Source organism: Onthophagus taurus, chromosome 7, assembly GCF_036711975.1.
Source record: "Onthophagus taurus isolate NC chromosome 7, IU_Otau_3.0, whole genome shotgun sequence".
NCBI classification, from domain to species: Eukaryota; Metazoa; Arthropoda; class Insecta; order Coleoptera; family Scarabaeidae; genus Onthophagus; species Onthophagus taurus.
Window position 1 is genome coordinate 11,527,702 of NC_091972.1, and position 21,873 is coordinate 11,549,574.

The window sequence follows — 21,873 nt, forward strand, 5'->3', positions numbered from 1 at the left end:
ATCCCCCACTTTATTTCTTATGCTGTTGAATACCAAAAAGGATTTTATTGTCGAAGCTAAAATTGGCTTTGTTTTTCTGAATAAATTAATTTCCTTAATAAACTGTCTGTAAACAGAACAATTTAATTTATCTCAATCTTGTTTTTAGTTTACTTTTAAAATAATTTTAAATTATACCTTCAGTTTTAATCAATTTCTCTATCCAGTTCATAAATTATCACAACAATATTAATTTGTTATTACAATAATAAATTTGTACAATCTGTTGTAATATTTTAAATGATAAATTATGTGAAAATTGATTTAATTAGTTTCGTAGATAATAACTAGAATTTTTGAAACGTCCAAATAATCGCTCAATAAATATCACTTTTTGTATGATAATAGTAATTTTAATGATTTTGATTACTTTTGATGTCGAAAATTTTGTTGTAAACTTCCGTTTGCAAACCGTTAGTATTTTCTATCGATCATAAAAGTTGTCGAACACACACATTCACCGTTACGAAGGAGTAACGATTAAACTTTCCGCACGGTGGCAGTAATGTTGAAGTTACGCTCTTTACCGACTTTTAATTGGTTTTCCTGCCTCACAGTGCTACAACTTTTAATTTAAATTATAAACAGGGCGTTGTTAAATTGCTCTTACTATACATACACAACGCGTTTTCGACACCCAAAAATTCATAACACCGGATGTCGATGTCGATTCGTTTAAAACATTCCAGAATAATTTTAATAATTCTATTTTAGGTATGTATTATTTTTCATTAATGTCATGTAAGTGAGAACAGAGCTAGATCGTAAATATTTATTACAACATACCATAATAATATAAAAACTTCGTGTTCAATGTAGGTGAAAAATTTAAATCGGGGAAACGGCTGTTAAATTTTACGATCGACAAATTATACAGGACCATAAAAAGTATTTGCATTCCATCGAACAGCTTTGCAATATACGTTGATGAAAAACGAACGGGTCATGCGACAAACGCGATTTTAACGCTCCTTTCTTCGCGGAACTTAGATTCACCGTTCCAGAAATAGACTTCCTCGTTTTCCATTTCCCATCGCTCCCTCTACTCGCCGCAAAATAAAACGTGACGAATCAGAAATTGTGTTTCTCCACAAACACAACACACAGTGTTCTCGAGGCCGAGAGGTATCTCGTATTATTTGTTTTAATACCACGTCTTGCAAATACCTAATTTCCAAGGAGGTTCTCTACGGCGCGGCGTTGCTTGATGAAAAACAGTTTCACGTCTAACAACTTCAAACGTGATTGAAATTCATTCGAGAAAACAAATATAAGATCCTCAATGAAACCAACCAAAGCATCTTTTTCAAAAAATTCAACACGATTTTAAATTACTTTGAATATTACTTTGTTCAAAACAGCTTATACCTTGATTTTAATGGATGCGATTTTCCGTCAAACATTTTCTCCTATTTATCCGCTTGTATACGACGGGCATTATAGTGGCGTAAGTTACGTTCTACATCGGCGTCCCCAGCGGGCTTACAACTTAAATCCTTTGATGTTTCGAAACGGTGTCCGGAATCTGCCCCAGGAAGCTTGGAACGTCGCAATAACTTGCTAGTTTTATTATTTGAAAATTTCTACAGCGTTATTGGACTAATATGTAGTACACAGTTCTGTACGGTCCGCGTTAATAAACTCCAATATTTTCAGAGAGATTCAGACTCGCAATAAAAGTAAATAATACAATTTCAAAAATGTTTATTACGTTGAAAAGATTACTTTTATCCCTTTGTCAGTCATTAAAGTAATAACGATTCTTTTATACGTATGAAAAAAAGCAAGGCCATCAGATAAATACATATATTAGGGAGAAATGTTGATGTTTAGAATGTTTATATTTGACGTCTAAAAACAACGTTGTTTTTTACGTGAGGTTCGATTTTTTTTGTGGTAAGGTTGTTTATGTAAAAGATGTTGATGTACAAAATCACAAAAATCGTCAAATTGGATTCAAACGCACTCAAAACGTATAGATTTTGAAATTTTCAATTTTTTACTAAATTCGTCAAAATTTAGAGGTCAAATTAAATTGGAAAAAATAAATAAAATAGAATTGGTTATAATATTAGCAAAATAAACAAACTTCAATAATTTACATTCAAACTACAATGATTTGTTACCCAAAACAGTCCATGTAAACACATTTCTTTTATTTGGGCTTAACGTTCAACACACATTACTTATTTTCTATCATTCAAAATCTTACATCATCATTAAGTTAAATTTGTTGGATTATTAGTTATATCCGCACTTAACCTAAGCATATTACTTACCAAAATTGTACTATTTTATGCCTTTTCTAAAAGTTGCATAGGAATCGATTTAATCCAAAATATCTATCGCTTCTTTAACTGCTTCGCCATTTCTGAAGCATGTTTCGTTGTCAATAGTTTAACATTTCGAGTGTCTAATCAGTTAAGTACTACAATACCGTTTTTGTCTTCTTTCGCTACGATTTTTCCTCCCTTCAATTTTGCGTTCATAACTTCTTTTGGTATAAACTTCTTCAGACGTCCTTGTGATAAATCCTTGCAGACTTTTGCAGCTAAAACGTAATTTTTAACAAAGATCTCAATATTACTTTAATAAATTTTGCTTACTTTGCTTAATAAGTTTGATTCCCTACCTTGCGCTTTATTAGGTAAATATTGGCGAAAAATTAGCCTGCCTCTCCAGGGAACAAGAGTTTCGTCAATTACAAAAACTTGGCAGTGAACAAAGATATGATTATTCTTAACTTAGCAAGTCTACCAGCTGTTTAATTTTTATTAATATCTCACTAGGAATAAAGTCTTCATCGTTGAGAAATGTAATTCCGAGACATAAATTGGGACTGTGGTATTTTTGTAAACATGTTTGGTTGACCAATAAGACATTATGTTTCCCATTTGCATTAACCCTATCCATATGAAAAGGCCAAAAATCTTTTTCACTTCTTCGGCGTTAATATTTGTTTCAGTAACGATAAGATTTACCACCTCTTTGTCAAAAAAACAGTGCTAACGTATCAAAACCAGAAATATTGGTGCGTAAATCAAATTGGAAATCAGATTTTTCAATCAACATCATTGCTCTTGATAATTTTCCCCAAGATATCCATCAAATAAGTGAAAATAGCTTCTTTTATTGAATCCTTGTTTTAATTTATCTGCTCTAATTGATACCTATCATTTTAGAACACTTCTATTACATGATACCTTTCTTGCAGCGTGCTTTTCTTTTTCTAAGTAAGTAAGATAGGAGTTATTACATACAGAATCATATTTAACATCTTTTACAGCGTTGGTCATCCTATTTTTTGTCGTTTCATTTAAACATGATTATAGTTGTTGTGATGTGAGTCGAATCAGCTGTATGTATATGTTTCTGTGTTATCTTTCAGCCAACAATTCAGGTGGTTCAAATATTGAAAACAGAAACAGTTTCTCCATTTTGGTAACGTTTTCGTGCTCGAGTTTCCAAGAACTTCGATAAAACTAATAATGTTTCGTAGTAATTTCGTGAGATTGCTAAATTTCATTACATTTCAAATGATTTCATTACTCTCCAAATGATTTCATTATTTTACAAATGGTGTTGTGAGATGTGAAGGAGTCATCACACAACACCTCATCCGTAGCAAGCTTACAAATAGTTGGCTTAATCTATTGCCAACTATGTAGTGAGTAATTCGAAGAGAAATTATGTGTCTGCGATCACATAACACCTCATCTTTTGTACAGATTTTGCCCGTGATGAATATGTGGTAATTATCTTGAGTTGCAACATTGTTTTTAATAAAATACAGATTGAATTTATAATGTAATTAAATTCTACATACACATTTTTGCAAGCATAGCGAAACTTGAAACTTTCTTGATAATAAATCGTTTTAATTAGTTGTGTATCAAGCACTGGTCGAGGATTGACGAGATTTCCTGCCTAAATATTGAGGATTATAATTGCATAACTTGGTTTACTAGAGAATCCTATACCATGGTATACATGGAAGATTAGCCACCGCCGTTTGAAATTGCTGATCTTACAGTGGAGCTTGATTTTGACTCAACTGGATTGACGTATAATAAATTACAGTTAATAACAATCCATCGCTCACCACATGGCGACTTCGAAATTTTGCTAGAAAAGCTGAACACCTTATTAAATCGATTAAAATGAAACTCGAGCATTATTACCAAGGTAATTTTAAAGTCGCTTGTTATACAGAATTTGAGGAGGCGATTTTCTTGTTTAATTTGTTTAATTGGTTCGATTTGCTCCATAGAGAATGTCTTCACTAACCTCGGTGTAGATATTTACAACGTTTTCATTGTTTAATACACTAATCTTTCTAGTAATTATAATCGAACACATGTTTGTAATAGGTTTCATTTCTTTTAAATTCAGTTCCTCGATGTTATCTTGATAACTTCTTTGTATTGGAAAAAGTAAGTGTATTGGGAAATCATGAGGACGATTCCTTCTTAGTTCTGAAACGGGGAATCAAAGTTCACTGGCTTAAATTTCTAATGATTCATAAATGATTTGAGTGACAGTAGCAGTAGAGATGTGTATCAGCAAATTTTGAGAATGGTGAGGTTCGCAAGGAAACTTGCTTTAGCAGTTTTGTGTAAACTGTTGAATCAATGCATTGTTGCCGGTGAATTTCCCGCTAGCCTAAAGGTTTCTAAGGTTGTTCCCATAATTTAGTTCAAATAATGACAAAGGAAACCAATAGTAGAAATTGGTCTATTATTCTAAAGAAAACTTTCTCATGAAAGATACAGATCTACAACATTTTCTGTTGATAGCCAACGTAAAGAATTATAAAATATTATTCCTTGTAGCTAAAAACTAATATTCTGGAGAATACACTGCGGTACTGCCAGTTGACTGTGATGTACCACAAGGTTCCGTGCTAAATCCAATATTGTTCATCTTTGTAAATGATTGCCTGTAGCTGTCACTAGTGAGAGTGATATAGTCTTGTTTGATGATGACGCTATATTTTTAAGTAGGACGAAGAATTTAGGCACCTTTGCACATGAGATGCAGATGACACAATCATAGGCATTGACTTGACCTAATGTGGTTTTTTACGACGATCCTGTAATGCATCTAAAGTTTTTGTTCCCAATTTGACATACGTGACACTTTAAGTAAACTAATAAATATCGCCTGATCCTATACTCCATACGTATCATGTAAATTTTGCTTCTCATTTGAAATTGAACATTTGAAGGTGCACAGATTTTAGGGGATGGTACTACTCGGCAAAATAAGAAATGGATAGTAATAACATGCGATCAAATCATTATAATATTTAAGAACTTCCATAAGAAAATGACAAATAGCACAAGCAATGAAAAGAAAAACACAAAAAAACACGTTATGAACACGTTATAAATCAACAATAATTAATTCAGAATATAATATTTAAAAAGCAACTTCTAAGATGGAAATGAAAACCTTTGATGTATCACCTAAGGAAATTGTGAGTATTGACCTCCTCTTGATAAATTCCAGGTTTCAAGCCTTCATTTCATGGACTGGCGGTTAATCTCAAAGGTTCCAGGAGTATTACGAATGGTGCTGAATACTGCTACATTCCTGTTTGTAAACTGTTCTACTGTATTGATTAGAGTTCGTAAACCAACGTTTTCAAATGGCCCCAGATAAAATCTAGACTATTTAGGTAAGGGGGCATAACCGAGCTCTTCTTCAAGTTTAAAATTTAGGAACTCTCTCATTTTTAGAGTTTAATGAATTGGATGAACCACATTTGATTTCTTACAAGTATTACAACCCGTTCAGTCTTACTGATAACAAAATGGATCAAATAAATGCGAATAACATATTAAATGAACAGTAGACTTGAAATTTATTTTCACATACTATTTGATGATTTTCATCAGCCCAAAATTGTTTATTATCAAAATTCTTGATGGCGTTCCTCGATAACATGAAATTTCTGGGTTTCTCTTTTATTTCAGCATCGGGTGCCGAATGGAACTCATTACATATCTTGATGTGTCATGTAAATTAACTTGGTTTAACGTGCATAAATTAAACTCCAGCACATATGCTTTCCGCAATTTAAAATCGTGCGTTTCTGGTACCTGAACTCTTTGATTTTTTATGGGGGCAGTAATTCAAATTATTATATATTTTTTCAATTTTGTTCGATGCTACATCTCAGGAAGTATTATCCAGAAACTAATTTATATTTGGCACAATTTGTTCACAGATTTTTAATAGCAATTGGAACTGTACGTAAGTGAAATAAACTGGCTAAAAGTACCTTGCAAAAGCATTGTATGAAATGTTAAAATACACATTTGTAACTTTTATAAAACCTTTCCAAACAAATTACATGTAATAACTTATCAAAATCATTTTGTGTTTCTTTACATTTAAACCATTCTGAAAAATGTTTCTTTAAGTGATAAGCAAATCGTACGTAATTAAATTATAATTGATATTTCTTTTATAAACGGCTCCAACTTTGTCGCGAATTTTGGAATCATCCATTTAATCTAGTAGTCACAACTTAATTTGCTGACGTAGATAAAACGGCTGTCAACCGAGTTTCTCTTCGTCCAAGTTTCTTTTCCGAAATTTAATTGAGTACTTCATCTTTAAGTGGTTACGAATACTTTAATTTATTTAGATTGTAATTAATCTAATTAACTAAATTGTCAGAAACATTTTTCACTGCTTATTAAAATTTTATACTTCTCCTAGAAAACTGAAATTGTTTAAACGAGTATTTATCACTGCCTCAATATTATGTTGTCTCGGTTACAACTGTTCTCAGTTTTCTTTCTTTCTTGCTTCATTTAACGGTTTTTTTTGTGTCGCATAAAAACCTATTGGATTGTATTTCTTTCAAAAATACTTTTTTAAAGATAGTTTGTAATATGAAACGTTTACTTTTTGGTGTTTGATTTTAAAACGTGTTAGAAAGTGTTTGTTTGTATGTGACAGTTGAAACGTCTATGGACACATTTAAATCTATGTTAACTTGTATGAGACAGAAGGCGTCGGGACGTTATGCTATTGCGGTCTACTTGGCAACGATTTTGAACTATCTGCCGTGCGCAGTAAATAGAGTGATGAATCATGTGACATCCATTAATATTGTAGTGGACCGCGTATCCAGCGGGCGGCTTATTTGCCTGTAGGAATTATATTCCTCTCTCTCGAAATAGAACTAACTCTCTGAATCTGAACACGAACAAACTGAACGAATGAAACGAACGGATGGCGACAGTTTCCTCTCGAATCCACTCACACACGAACTTTTCCCCCCATCCGCCACCGACGAACGAACTAAAAGCGTATACAAACTCGAAAAGTAATTCCGAATCCATTAACCTAAATCTCGACCGGGCATATTAATCTTGATAATGAAACCCGTAATTCGGAAGCAAAAGCGCGTAGTTCTCGATCTTTTAACCTTCTTCTTCTTATTCTCCTTCTTCCTCCTCTAAAAACATTTTGCTTTGTACGATCATTAGATCGTACAAAAGTCTGTTCCAAAAATAGTATCCGGTGCACCTGTCGCCATTGTCTCTGTACCGGCGTGTGTGCTCTTTTCTTCCTAACGTGTTTACAATAGGCTCCAACTGGTGCGAGCCACTTGACCACGGCCGTCACCGACGTCCGGCGTCGCATTATTAAAGGTTTTTGGCTCGGCAGTGCTGTGCGACGCCATTGTTCCCGGCGCAATTATGTCCACTCTGATTGCGGATTTATGAATTTATGCGATAGTTTCTTGGCAATGAGAAGGACGCTTTGTCCTTACTTCGAGATTATTCGCGCTTCGAGACGCCACGCGGAGGACGCGCTCTCGTGATTTACGACCGACGCGAATGATAAAACAGATTAGCTTAGGTGAATTTATTCACGTCGTATTCCGTTAGTAACCAGCTACCAACGCATTAAATTTTAACTGGTCAAAATCTTCTAAACAGTTTATACTTAATGCGTTATCAGGTACTGGGATTATCCCAGTCTATGTAGTTTACATTAATTTAAACATCAATTTAAATAAATTATTCAAACATCTCGGGAATGCAAAACGAAATAAAAACATTAATTTCAAGATTAACCCCGAAACATAGGTCCAGCAGACAGTTTGAATTGTCATAGTGCAGTCTGTAGTGTGATGTGAGTAGTAGACTCTAGAAACGTGCAAGTCTATGAAACCAGTTGTTTCGAATTACGGTAAGGAGGTCCTATAGACCAATGTTTCTAATTGCATATATAGACTAAACAAAAGTAGCAACTAGTTTAGCAACTATGGATAAACCTGGTCCTACTAGACATGATACCCGAATAAATTTGAATAATCCAGATTTTGAAAATAAGATACACGATATGTTGTTGGCTAACGGAACGAGTTTATATTTATCGGACGAAGAACCTGATGAAATAGCAAATTAATCCGACCAAGATCCTGATTATATTTTAGAGAATAGTAATGATTCAATTCAGATGATGATTTCCTAGACATAGAACTCAGAAATGATACTATTAGGATGGATCTCGAAGCAAATGATGTGGAATTAGAAACTGAATCCGACGAAGTCACATATTGTGGCAAAAATGATCGCACAATATCATTACAAGTTTACAACGGCTAACTTCTACAATTGGTAGAAATTTAGGAAATAATCACAATGTCTGTTAAAAGGTTTGAAATTTTACTAACCAGCCTCACATTTGATAACAGCGTTAATCGGGAGAAACGAAAGAAGTCGAATCCAACACCCGCAATCTCTGATATTTTCGACAAATTCGTTTCAAACAGCCAAAAACTATTTTCCGTAGGAAAATGCGTTACTATTGATAAAATGCTTATACCTTTTAGAGGTAACTGTTGTGTTCGTATATACAGGATGTCCCGTTAAGCGTACGGAGCGGCTGTATCTCAACAACGGCAAGGCCTAGAGGTTTGGGAAAAAAATCCTTATAAGCAAAGTGGGCAAGAGAAATAGCTGGAAATTATTTTGAAGTTCGTAATTCGACCGCTAGGGGGCGTAACTGCCATAGAGAAACATAAAATTCCCGCTATCTCAGAAAGTTAGACGATGAGCTATAACTTTGACAACATCATTTGGTAGCTTGGATAATACCGCATCGCTTTTGTTTTGCGATATTTCTCATATCTGTCATAATAAGGGAGGGGGAGGCCAATGCGTTTTCAAATGTTTAAATTTTAATATCTCCTGGACCATTCAACCGATTTGAATATTTTTGGTCTTGTTTGAAAGAGCATTTCATGCTCTTTTAAAAGATACTTTCAGTAAGACCGCTTAATTTAAAACAAATAAGCTAGAGGCCGTTATCTGCAGCGGTTACATATTTTTGTGATTTTTGAAAAAAAGTTAAATGGAACGGTACTATTTACTTCACAGACCATTAATCACCATAAAATTTGCTAAATATTAGTGAAAACCGCATCTCGATATCTCCATCCATTCTCGAATTATAAAAGAAAATGTTAAAAATTCGTATATCTTAATTGGATCAAGTTACCTTAGGAAAGAAATAAGAGAGAACAAAAATTTTATTATCTAGAACCTTCCTTCACACTTTATCCAAGCTTAGAACTGCTCCAAAACTACTTTTGAGGCGTGTTGAAAAGCCAACGGATCAATGAAACATCAACAATGATAATAAAACAAAATAAACCAAAACACTTAGAATAACTTAAATTTTTGGCAAAAATAACTCACTAATGTGCGAAATGCCTTCCATAAACCTCGATGCATTTATTTAATCTAGTTTCGACGAAAAAAAAGCGCTGCTTAAGTCTCGGCCCTGAACACGTTTCTACTGGTATTTAGTGTTTTGACATATTTTCCCTGGTTATTGGTTTTTCTTGAAAAGTCAGGTCGTTTAGTCTACCCAATAGATAAAGGGGTGATAAAGGCAATGTGGGTTTTGCTCGAACCCATAATATGCAATTATGCAAGTTTACATCAGCTTGTGGACAGATGCTTCATGCATCCATAGCATTTGTGATAAAAGGTTTGGATTTGCCCAAATCATATTTAAAAGTCAATGGTAATAGTTCAGTCTGTTATCATAATCGGTATCTGTTAAGGCCTGATGTAAAACAACGTGGTGGAGATATTATTTTCTTGAGAAATCACCACAAGGACAATTGTTTTCGGAGTTCCCAGATTATGTGGGATCACATTGCGCACCAATGTGATTTACGAATTCATAGAGATGTCTGAATGGGCTACACGTTGCCAGTTTTCCGTAATCGCTAAGTCAATCTTAAAAACACTTCTAGAGAAGAATGTCTTTCTTTGTCGTAATTGCATTGCACATTTTTGCCATGCAGTTGCATCGTATTCAAAACATTGAAAATAAATCATCATACGCTTCTGCGTTAGTAAATGACATGTTTACAGTTACCATGGTTATGTGATTTGTGTTTGTCGATGAGGTAACTGGATCCGATTGATGGCACTCGAGTTTTTAACAACATTTTCTTCTATAATTCGAGAACGGGTGGCGATATCGAGATGCGGTTTTCACTAAAATTAAGCAAATTTTAAGGTTACTTAGGGTCTGTGAAGTAAATAGTATCGTTGCATTTAACTTTTCTTCAAAAATCACAAAAATATGTAATCGCTGCAGATAACGCCCTCTAGCTCATTTGTTTTAAAGCAAATAGTCTTACTGAAAATATCTTTAAAATGAGCATAAAATGCTCTTTCAAACAAGACAAAAATATTCAAATCGGTTGAATGGTCCAGGAGATATTAAAATGTAAACATTTGAAAACGCATTGGCCTCCCCCTCCCTTATTATGACAGATATGAGAAATATCGCAAAACAAAAGCGATGCGGTATTATCCAAGCTACTAAATGATGCTGTCAAAGTTATAGCTCATCGTCGAACTTTCTGAGATAGCGGGAATTTTATGTTTCTCAATGTCAGTACGCCCCTTGCGGTCGAATTACGAACTTCAAAATAATTTCCAGCTATTTCTTTTGCTCACTTTGCTTATGAGGATTTTTTCCCAAACCTGTAGGTCTTAACGTTCTAGAGATACAGCCGCTCCGTACGCTTAACGGGACACCCTGTACATGCCTAGCAATCTAGCTTAATATGGCATAAAAGTAATGTGCATGACCGGATGCAATTCGTATTTCTACAATGGCTACACTTACGCAGGAAAAGATACTGATGGTGTAAGGCTCTCTGATAAAGAGAGAACTATCTAAGCCTTCACAATGTGTGATTAGATTGTGTAAACCTATCGAAAGATCATTTGTGAAGGAGTTGGCTTTTGAACTGTTAGAACCTCATCTAAGGCAAACACTAACAACAAACCTTCCTGGGAAACTGCGGTCTAAATTCTTTATATTTAGTTTTTGTATTTCATAATACAGTTCTTTCATTCTTACACATGATATATTACTCTGCTGATCACTTTGAATTACGCTAAGGACACTATTTAGCATGGTTGTTGGACTGTCTGATATAAAAGTTTCTTTCAGATGTTCAGCAAACAAATTAACTTTTTCTTGATTGCTCTTAGCCCAATTTCCATTATTATTTCATTATTATTAAGCTTTCTTGTTGCCTTCCTCAGAGAATAATCAGTACTGGCATCGTCAGTAAGGTATTTAAGTAATTTTGAATATTATTTTCTTAGTGGCTATCTGTTAATGCTCTTAATTCAGCTGTTATTTTATTTAATTTAGTTTTATCACTAGGAATTCTATTGGTTTGCCATTTCTTTCTTGCTTTCTGTTTTTCTGCAATTTTGACTCTAATGAATTTAGGATAAATATTAGATTTAGGTTTTGGTGTTAAAGTTGGAGTTGAGGCCCAGGCTGCGTTTTATATGTCTTTTAAGAATTTGTTTTACTTCATTGTCAATTTTGTTATCTAATGTTTGTTGAAATAGATTCCAATTGGTAAGTTTAGATTACTGGTGAGTGATCTGAGTCGAGCCCTAACTCTTCGTCTATGTTTACGAAGTTAAGCGATATATTTTTCGTAATAAAAAATCAAGCAGATCCGGAATTTTACTTCTATCTGTTGGCCAGTAAGTTGGCTTCCCAGTGGAGAGCACCTCACAATTTAGGGCCTCTGTTGCATGGTTCAGTCTTCCTTTTGTATTTGTCAAGCGAGAACCCCAAGACATATGTTTTGCATTAAAATCTCCTCCAAGTATAAATTTGTTGGCAAGATGTAGTAGAATTTCCTGATAATCTTCTCTTTTGAGATTATGTCTCGGTGGTATGTACGTTGATTATAAAATAATCATTTTTTTCAGGTTGGTTTCACATTCACCTATATAAAAAACAGAAAATATTCGAATTTTGTTATTTGGTGGTACGGTGTCGGCATTAAAGGAACGTGTTACATGAAAAACCACAAAACCGAGCCGCACCACAGTTCGTTGTCACTTTTTAGAAGGGAGACAATTTGAAATATGCCGAGCACAGCTGCCGTTTGCAAATATTTTCGAGCTGGACAAAGGCCGCGACGAATATTTAAAAAAAAAGCGATGCGGCATAACCGCGACAGCCGCTATAAACAACGAACGAATAGTGCCGCTGTCTGTCGTCGGCAGAAGCGTCGCGACGCACCGCGTTTGTTCGTCGTAACAACACGAACGAAATCTAGGTCACTTAAACTAACACGCCTCTGATGCTCGCACCAGTCAATGGCGCAATCCAAAACGACTTTACTCTTCAGTCGTGTACGTATGTGCACACATGTAGGTTTTCCACACGTATAAATACATGTGTTACGTATTAAGGAAAAGGAATGGTAAATGTTTAGTTAAAATTAAGCTTGTTTCATTTCTGAAAACTAAAAGAGTAATAACACTATCTGATATAAAACGAAAGCTTAGATAACACTAACTGTAAGTTAAGTAAATGTAATTGAAAAAAGTATAAAAGTCCATTCTTTTTTTTATCCCTCTTGTGATGGTAGATTACAATATGGAGTAACCTTTTAAAGAATAAAAAATGGAGTCGCCCCTTGGGACAAAGGCCCAATTTAATATTTCCATATCGCAAAACGGGGCGACATCATTTCGAAATTCTTTATCGTCGACCCGACCATCGCCGTTCCCAAACGAACCTTAAAATTTAATAGCCGGCCCCTTTGTGAGCGTTGACCACCGCCGATCCTAATATGGCTGCGGGCATGCGGAGAGAAGGAGACAGAAAGAGAACAACGTGAAAAGGAAAAATATCCCGGCCTGAAAGCACCCCAGAGCTTTTACGGCTCGCCCGCACAAACTTGATTCTCTTCCGAGGCGGTCGACGCATTCTAAAAAAAATGCTTGGTGTTATTTTCTGCGACGAAAATAAAAACGCGCTTTCAGCGATTCCTCTAACTAATCTACAATATCGTACTCCTGAAAATTTGTATAGAGCCACATAGATGTATTAATACCGCAAAATTTGCATAATATATTTTTTGGAGATAGTAGGTATATTCAATTGGAAAACTCACGTCCTTAAGGACATCCTAAACGAATTACGAAGGTCCGCTTGTTGAGGAGAAGGCGATCCCAAGTTACCTTTATAACGAACCCGCGAAGCGCATCTCGTATATCTGAATTCAAGGGAATTTACTGGCGTGAGTAATTGGTTCTCTCCCAATGCTGCTTTATACTAAAGGGTGCCGAGCTGGAGGTTCTTCTGCTGAGATGAAGAGAGAGAGATCAGGATCGAAAGCGACATTCCTACTGAACGTTCCCGTTTCCTTCAGCATACAGCAGAGACGGATTGAGTCGTCGATAAAAGTTATGACTTTGAGAAGAAATTCGATTTCAAGTCCATATCCGATTAGGAAGAGCGGTTATAGGATGCAAAGAGATTTTCGAATTAGGCTCTTTGTGCTGTTTTTACTTTCTTCCATATACGAAAAAAGTATTGGAATCGTGCGATTTCATTAAACTAGCAATGAAAATAAACAAAAATCAGTTGTTGTTTAAAAACCTGATTATGAAAACCTGGTGATTATGAAAAATTGATTATTTTGGGTTTTTTATTTTCATTACTTGATTGATAATTTAATCTAAATGTTATAATTTGAAATTACCTATGAAAGGCAGGCTTTACATTATTTTGAACGTGCTTGAAGTTTAGATCACTGTGATCAGGTTCTTGTACATCGTTAGGAAAGAAATTATTTAAGAAGAAAGGATTTCTTGGTTTTTGTCCAATTATTAATTATTATTATAGTCCAATTATTATTGTATCAATTATTATATTTAATTATTAAAAACAAAATTTATATAAATAACGTTGAACGATGTCTCGCCACTTCAGCGAGTTTTGCAGAATTTTGGCCATCCAACAAGCATGTATAACATGTAATAAATTTAATCCGAAATTTTTGAACTAAGTGGTTTTTGCAAATATGATTTTTTTTATATACACTGTATATAAATGCATTTGTATGCATTTTAGCAATATGAAAATAACACGAGTTGCTGCCAGGTCTGGCTGACCACGGAGCGGCAGTGCTGTTGAAAATATCGCCACTGTGGATGGCGAGCGCTACAGATTCATGCTCAACGACTTTCTCTTCCTCAATTGGATGAATTGGAACTAGAGAACATGTGGTTCCAACAGGATGGAGCAACGGCGAATATTGCACGAGCCACAACCGAAATTTCGAAGGCTGCATTTCCGGGACGTCTTATCTCTCGTATTGGCGATTGGCGATAAAAACGCCCGATTTAATCATTCCAGACTTCTTTTTATGGGGTTTTTGATGTCACGAGTGTTTGTTAATAAACCTCAGACTCCAGAACCCCGCAAAGGGAATATCCATCAAGAATGCGAGAACCTAACGCCGGAAGTTCTATCAAGAGTGATGGAAAATGCATAAATCGTGCCCGTATGGTCATCAATTAAGACATCAAATAAACATAGTCCAAAACCAGAACCAAACCCTTATGCCACCTTGTATGTAAACCATTAATGTACGACTAATGAGATACTTTGATTAGCAGTAAATGATTAAACAAATTTTTATTTTTATTATGGTATCTTTTTAATTCACATTTTTATCTATAGATGATGAATATTTTTGTTACAATACCATTGTTATATAAAAAAAAGGGAGAAAAGAGTGCGGACCACACCAGCTATTTTTTTTTAATTTTTACTCTTTTTTGTGTGTTTAAATAGAGGGGAAAAACGGGAACGAAAGCTGGGGAGAACAAACCATTTCCTTCAACACGGGCACAAAGTGGGTCGTCCTGAAAATTTGATACGGCGCCGCTTGTTTGCGTTCGGCTGCTCCTGACACGTGATCCTTGTGCGTTCGTTGTTGAAAAGGAGTAGAAGCTTTCGCGATATGGTGGAGCGTGTTAAGCATTAAGCGCTATCGCCCAAGTTCTAGTTATGTATCCTTGGATGATCGATATGTGTGGGCACGAAACTAAGTGTAATGGGATTGAAAGTTTCAGGTCCAAGTTTCCCTACGCTTAAAGCTTAGAAACTTTACCAAAATATTCCTTGTATAACACGATATGTTTCGATACGGTTGAATTACTTCAATCGTAGATTAGGCGTTTGATTTTGTTGTTTTTATGTTTCACTTTATTCTTATTTTATGTATGAAGTGGGGAAGAAGTTACATATTTGTTTCTCTTTTAGGATATTTTCGTTTGATGTTGGTTTTAAATCATCTTTTGAAATACCACCCTGAGTGCCGAACTTGTGGCCAGTAGTTTGCCAAAACATCACACGCCGCGCGCATGTAACTCTGGTTCCCGACAATAAATTACAGCAGAAAACCGACACCGCGTAATATACGCTATCTCAGCATCTTTATTTATTACACCTTAAAGGCGAATGATTTATTCGTAGCAGACGGGGTGCAGATTTACGACCGGGACCCAGATTAGACCCTAAAAACCCACCGCCTTCCGTTTTTCCGATATCCCGCGATGAATGCGAAATATCCTAAACGTGGCGTGGTCGTCGCGACTCTGGATTTCTTTCCACAAAGATGACGAATTGCGGTCCAGGTACAACGACGAAATATCGACTCCGTAAAATATGGAGCAAATAAAACGCGCAGTCTATTATATAAGACGCCCCATCGCGGATGATGGATTGTCTAATATTACCGAAAGGATGCGAGAGGGGGAATTTGTCAAGTGCTTCCTTGGAAATCTTCAGACCGTTTTTCGGTCGAGCCTCTTTCGAACGACGCTTTGAATGACGTTTATTAAACATTTCTTCCGGAAGATTGAATGTTCAGAATATACTAGGCAGGAAAAGACAACATAACTCTTAACTCAAACAATTTACTCTTTTTAAGCGGATATAAAAGGAAAACATACAATCAATATTTGATAAATTATCCTGTCAAAACAACAAATAAAAATATGATTTTTCTATTTTTATCAATTTTCTCTTAACTAACCTTGATGATTGACGTCTATAAAAAAGATGAATAAATCTTATGTAAATGAAATAAAAGAAGAAGAACGATTTTTTAATGGAAAATGGAATTACTCCATCGCGATAGGTATAAGTTTGAGTGCCAAGCGCCGTGAATATTCATAAAATCTTCCTGCCACAAAAGCTTCGAGAACTATTTTTCTTTCCCGCTTCCCACCCGATGGTGAGCGATAAAAAAGGAGACACGAAATTCGTTAAGATCTTTCTAAAAATAGCAGAAACAGCGCGGACGTTTCCGGTTCTAAATATGGGACGGACGCATCTTTTTTCTCTTACTATTACTTCTCTGCGTACGGTTCTTCGCCTTAATTATAGGCGCGCCGTGTCTTCGTTTCACATTCAAACCGACTGAAGTTCGAAGAACAGGTGCAAACGAATTTGTCCCAGACGGTTAACCCAATTTTGCCCTCGACAATTGCCAAATTATTTTGAGTTTGCGCACCAAATCTCTGGCAACAGTGTAAATTACTTAAAACTACGTGTAATAAAAAATATATAAGCGAGAAAAACGTTTTATGTTGTTTTATGCAATTACAAAGAATAAAAAATTAAATTTTAGTTTGTGATGGATTTACCAAACAATATTAGATCTATTCTAATGATTATGATTCATTTTATCAAAAATCCGCAATATAGCTTTTCCAATTACAATTTGATATCTCTTTAAATACATATATTTTATTCACTGATATTGACAACTGCTGAATATTTTCAATAACAGATTTGTTTTATTTTAAATGAAAACTAAAAATTTATGAAGCTTACAAGTTTTAATTAAAATTTTAAAACTTGTATGGATATTCAAGAGTCAACAGCTTTGGTTTTTGAACTTGACAATGATAAAGAATTAAGATTCCCCAACAAAAAGCACGGGCAACTGAAATACCCTTCACACACAAAGCTCCCAATAAAAAATCTAACATTAGTGGGTACGATTTTACCTTTGAAACACCCAATTTGCCTAAAAATACAGGTGAACTACAAACTCCGTCAACTCAGAAACACACAGCAGCTGGGCAAACCAATTTTCAGAGTATAAATTAACTTAAAATACCATATTTTCGCAAAAGATAAGTAAAATAAAATTTTTTGGAGCCTGAATTACGAATCCTTTTCAACTTGGCGACGTAATTATTAAAGCCTTTTCAGCGATTTATGATTAAATAATTAAGTATTTCGCTCTTTCTGCTAGAAATAATAATTTAAACCTGAAAATTAATAACCATGAATTAAACGATCTACTAAATTTACATCATTTATAGATTTTGCAAAATAATTATCTTAAAAGACACCAACAATCTATATAGAAGACTCATACCAAAGGCTAATATAAGAAAAATTATTTTATAAAAATAGCTATTTTAAAAATATAATATATTTAAAAATACTATGAATTCAAAAAAATTTATATTTGATATGCTTAGATCAAAATATGTTCATCCCAACATTCAGAAAAGTGTCGATCCAAGAAGGCCTCAATGCACTTAAATTTTTATGGGCTTCAGTAAATCAGTAATCTCAGTATGTATCCAAACATACATTTAAATGTGCACTTGTACATAATTAAATGAATCATCTAGATAGTATATGTAACCTCTGAAGTATGTAGTACCTCGGAGGAAACATCACCAACAGCAGTAACTATTACACCACCAATAGGCTAATCAAGCAATACTCATGAAATTCGTGAAATTGACATTAACTATTTTTGCTATGATATCTACAACGAGAAGGTGGACATCTTTGATGAAGTGAAATGTTATTCTGACGCTACAACTTTACTTTTGGACGACATAGATGTTGAATCTTCGGTATAGAAGCTTCATCAGTTTTTGGATAGAACAGAAAATTGATTCTGGAAATGGTACCATATAACAATGAACCTGTCAAAATCAGAATTGTTCATTTAATTCGCCAATTCAGTCTCATCAATATACAAGTAGGATTCAAGTCCAGATCCTTACCATTTACAGGTTGGGAAATTTTAACGAAATGTGCTTCACACATTTATTGTACCATATCAGCAGGAAAATCATAGAATGTACGCAGACAATTTTTTTTTTACTACAACAAATGTAAAGAATTAAAAATCTCAAATGTAGATGTAGATCTCAAAAATCACTACAAATGTAGATGTATCAAGCAAATTCCAAATTTACATAAAGCAGATTTACACTTATACATACTTATATGATATTAATACATGCTCCAAATGTTAACCATTCATGTAGGACTGTTATAGGCTTATCAACTTCTTTCTAGGGCTACATTCTCTTTACTTTACAATATAAAAAAAATACTTTTAAGAAGTAGATCATGTACATATAGTAGATGACACTTACATATTTAGATTTTTAATGAAAGCTGCAGCCACCGTCCAAAACATAATTTCAGCAGATATTGATTAGTTATGGTGAGATGTCGAATGTCCGAACATAAGGAACGACTTATCCAGCCAACTTTGAGTGGAGCATTTGTGACATCTGCATGCAATACTTTCGATTTTAAAATGTCTGACAACGTTTACAGTTAAGCAACGTTATAGGAGAATTATAAATCACAATTCAAGTGCACTGGCGTGCAGTGAAGACTTTTTTTCTAATTTTACCGAAGACAATCCAAAGACGAACTTTTTTGTGCGCAAATTTTGTGTTAAGAAATTTTCAGTTTCAGTTATTTTAAAACCGAAACTAACACTTTATAACATGTAAATATAATGAGTGTAGGAAGTGTGAGGGACAGTGCTTCGCTGCTATTACATGCCAAAGTCATAAAATTTTATGGTTAGTAAGATAGAGAGGTGTCAAAGTCCCTACGGGTCGAGACGATGCACTGAATGAAAAATAACGCCAACTTCAAATCACTGAACCGTGTATAATCACAGGCAGAAAATCTACGGTTCTTGTCTTGATTTATTGGATTTTGTGATGCACATTAATTTATAATCACGTTACTTAATCATCAAGTATTTAAATATTTTTAAACAAAAAATCTTTAATCTTCATTCCTCTCGCTTCATATTTTAAGAGTAACTTTTCCAATATTAATTAAAACTTATGGTAATAATTTTTTAAACGGTTACTGTTTCTATTACAAACATAGGTTAATCTGGTTCAGTCTAGACTGAGTGATTATATCATTAATACTGAATGAAAAATAACGCCAACTTCAAATCACTCAACCGTATATAATCACAGGCAGAAAATCTAAGGTTCGTGTCTTGATTTATTGGATTTTGTGTTGCACATTAATTTATAATCACGTAATGTTTAAATATTTTTAAACAAAAAATCTTTAATCTTCATTCCTCTCGCTTCATATTTTAAGACAAACTTTTCTAATATTAATTAAAACTTTTGGTAATAATTTTTTGAATAGTTACTGTTTCTATTACAAACATAGGTTAATCTGGTTCTGCATTGAAGTCTGTTATCCCGAAGCAAAAAAAAGGTTTACGATGTTTACATCATGGAACTTTATCGTCCTGCGTAAACGTTCGGTCCGAACCGGGATTTTTCCCGGTTTGTTGGTAGGGCCCCTTTTAACAGAGAGACATTCCGTTTGTGATATTTACAGTCCACTCCGTTACCATTGTAGAGGATTTATCCCCCGGGGATTTATAGATTGTTTCGCGTTATTGGGTAGGGTCTTTTTAAATAACCGATCGTCCGCTTGTTCCGTCGCGTATTTTATGATATAGAGTTCGAAGAACATGGAAAGTTCGAATTACTTCTTAGTATCGTAAATTCTTCCATGCAGGATTTGGTTCGTATTGTTATAGTATACGGATGGTATTGAGTTTATCGAAAACTTTGTTCGCAAAATTTTTCAAATCGAAAATAATTGCGTTATTTCAAAGAGAAATTTAAAAAATATATATTGAGAGAATTCGTATTTCAAGCCTCGTATAGCATTCATTTAATTAAGCAAAGTTCAAAAAAATGGTAGAAAGAATAATCCAGATAAGCCGATAATGGTAGACAACGTTGCTGTACTAAAAAGTTTCGTTTCTGCGAGTGAATATTTAAAATCTGGCTTTTTTACATACAAAGAGACGAAATTCGTTATTGGCGAAACGACATTGACAAAATTGATTTTTTATGGTCAAGCTAAAACGTTTGAAATATTGTATAACGTTGACTAATGGGGATCCTTTAAATATTTCATCAAGCAACTGCCTCTAACAAAACTTGTTCTAATTTCTAATGTTCAATTTTTTTTCGTTAGGTTGGGATGATTTTCTACAACGCATCTTGGCACGGATGACCAAAACACGGAGATTCCACGATTCTCTATTATACAGCCTGCCAACGTAAATTACGATTGCCAACCGTGACGAATTCCTCTCCACCTTTTCCCAAAGTCAGTCTCTACAGAAAATAAAGACAGTCTATTTGAAGGTTTACTATGTCGACCGTTAAATTTAACGTCGTATTTGGCGGAACTCCGGCTGTAATTTGCAAACTTGGTGTTTTCTAGGTCAAATGTAAAGATTTTAGAGCAGTGATAACCCAACTCGACCTTTGCAAAGTTCATTTAAAATTTTGTATTTTGAAACTTTTATTCAAGTTTCTCTCAAGGTTTTATTTGTTAGAAAAAGAATCCTTTCTTTCCATTTGTTTTCTCAAAAACGAAATTTAAGTTTTTGTAAAACTCGTAAGCAATTCTTTCATCGACCAACTAAAACCATCAAAGTCATCCAGACCTGGTCATCTTACAAAAAGCCACATCAGATACAGAACCCGACGAGTTCAATATAAAAGAAGAAGGGGGGCAACAGCTTCTGAAAGATACACGAGTACGGCAAATAATTTAGAAGTTCTCGAAGTGAGTGCATCGAGTTGCTACTGGGGGCGGCCGGTGAACGCAGAAGAGTCGTTTTTGTACGACTTCTGTGGAAGTAATGCGGCCGCCCCTCAAAGCGACGCGGAGCCCTTCCGCTTCGGGAGAGCAACAATAAACATCCCCGGCAGCGAGCCGGCAATTTCACGCTCCCTGAAAGCGGATTCGCTTGATGCAATGGACCGACAAACGGACCCACCCTAGACAAAACGACAATAATTATTTTCTGAAATGCAATACGGAACCCAACAATAAAATTTTGTTGAAAATAAAGTTTATCTTAAACGAGTTGAAGGAGATATTGTAGAATCCAACTTTTTTATGCTCTAATCTTTTTCTTATATTAATGTAGGTATCGATTTACAACAAGAATAGAAGCTAATCGATTTGTGCTACTGTGCAAATTGTTACAACAAAAAAAAACAAAATCGTTAGCTATTTTAAATGTACTGAGCGTAAAATTAGTGTTCATAGAAGTATTCACCCGTATATTCATTCATCTCATCCGTAATTAATATGGAAGCCCAA

General features: G+C 34.6%; 1 protein-coding gene across 2 annotated transcripts in view; it reads left to right on the top strand.

Annotated features, from left to right (window-relative positions):
• Positions 1 to 21,873, top strand: part of LOC111420900 (zinc finger protein 541) — a 158,564-nt gene that overhangs the window by 662 nt on the left and 136,029 nt on the right. The gene's annotated exons all lie outside the window — the stretch shown is intronic.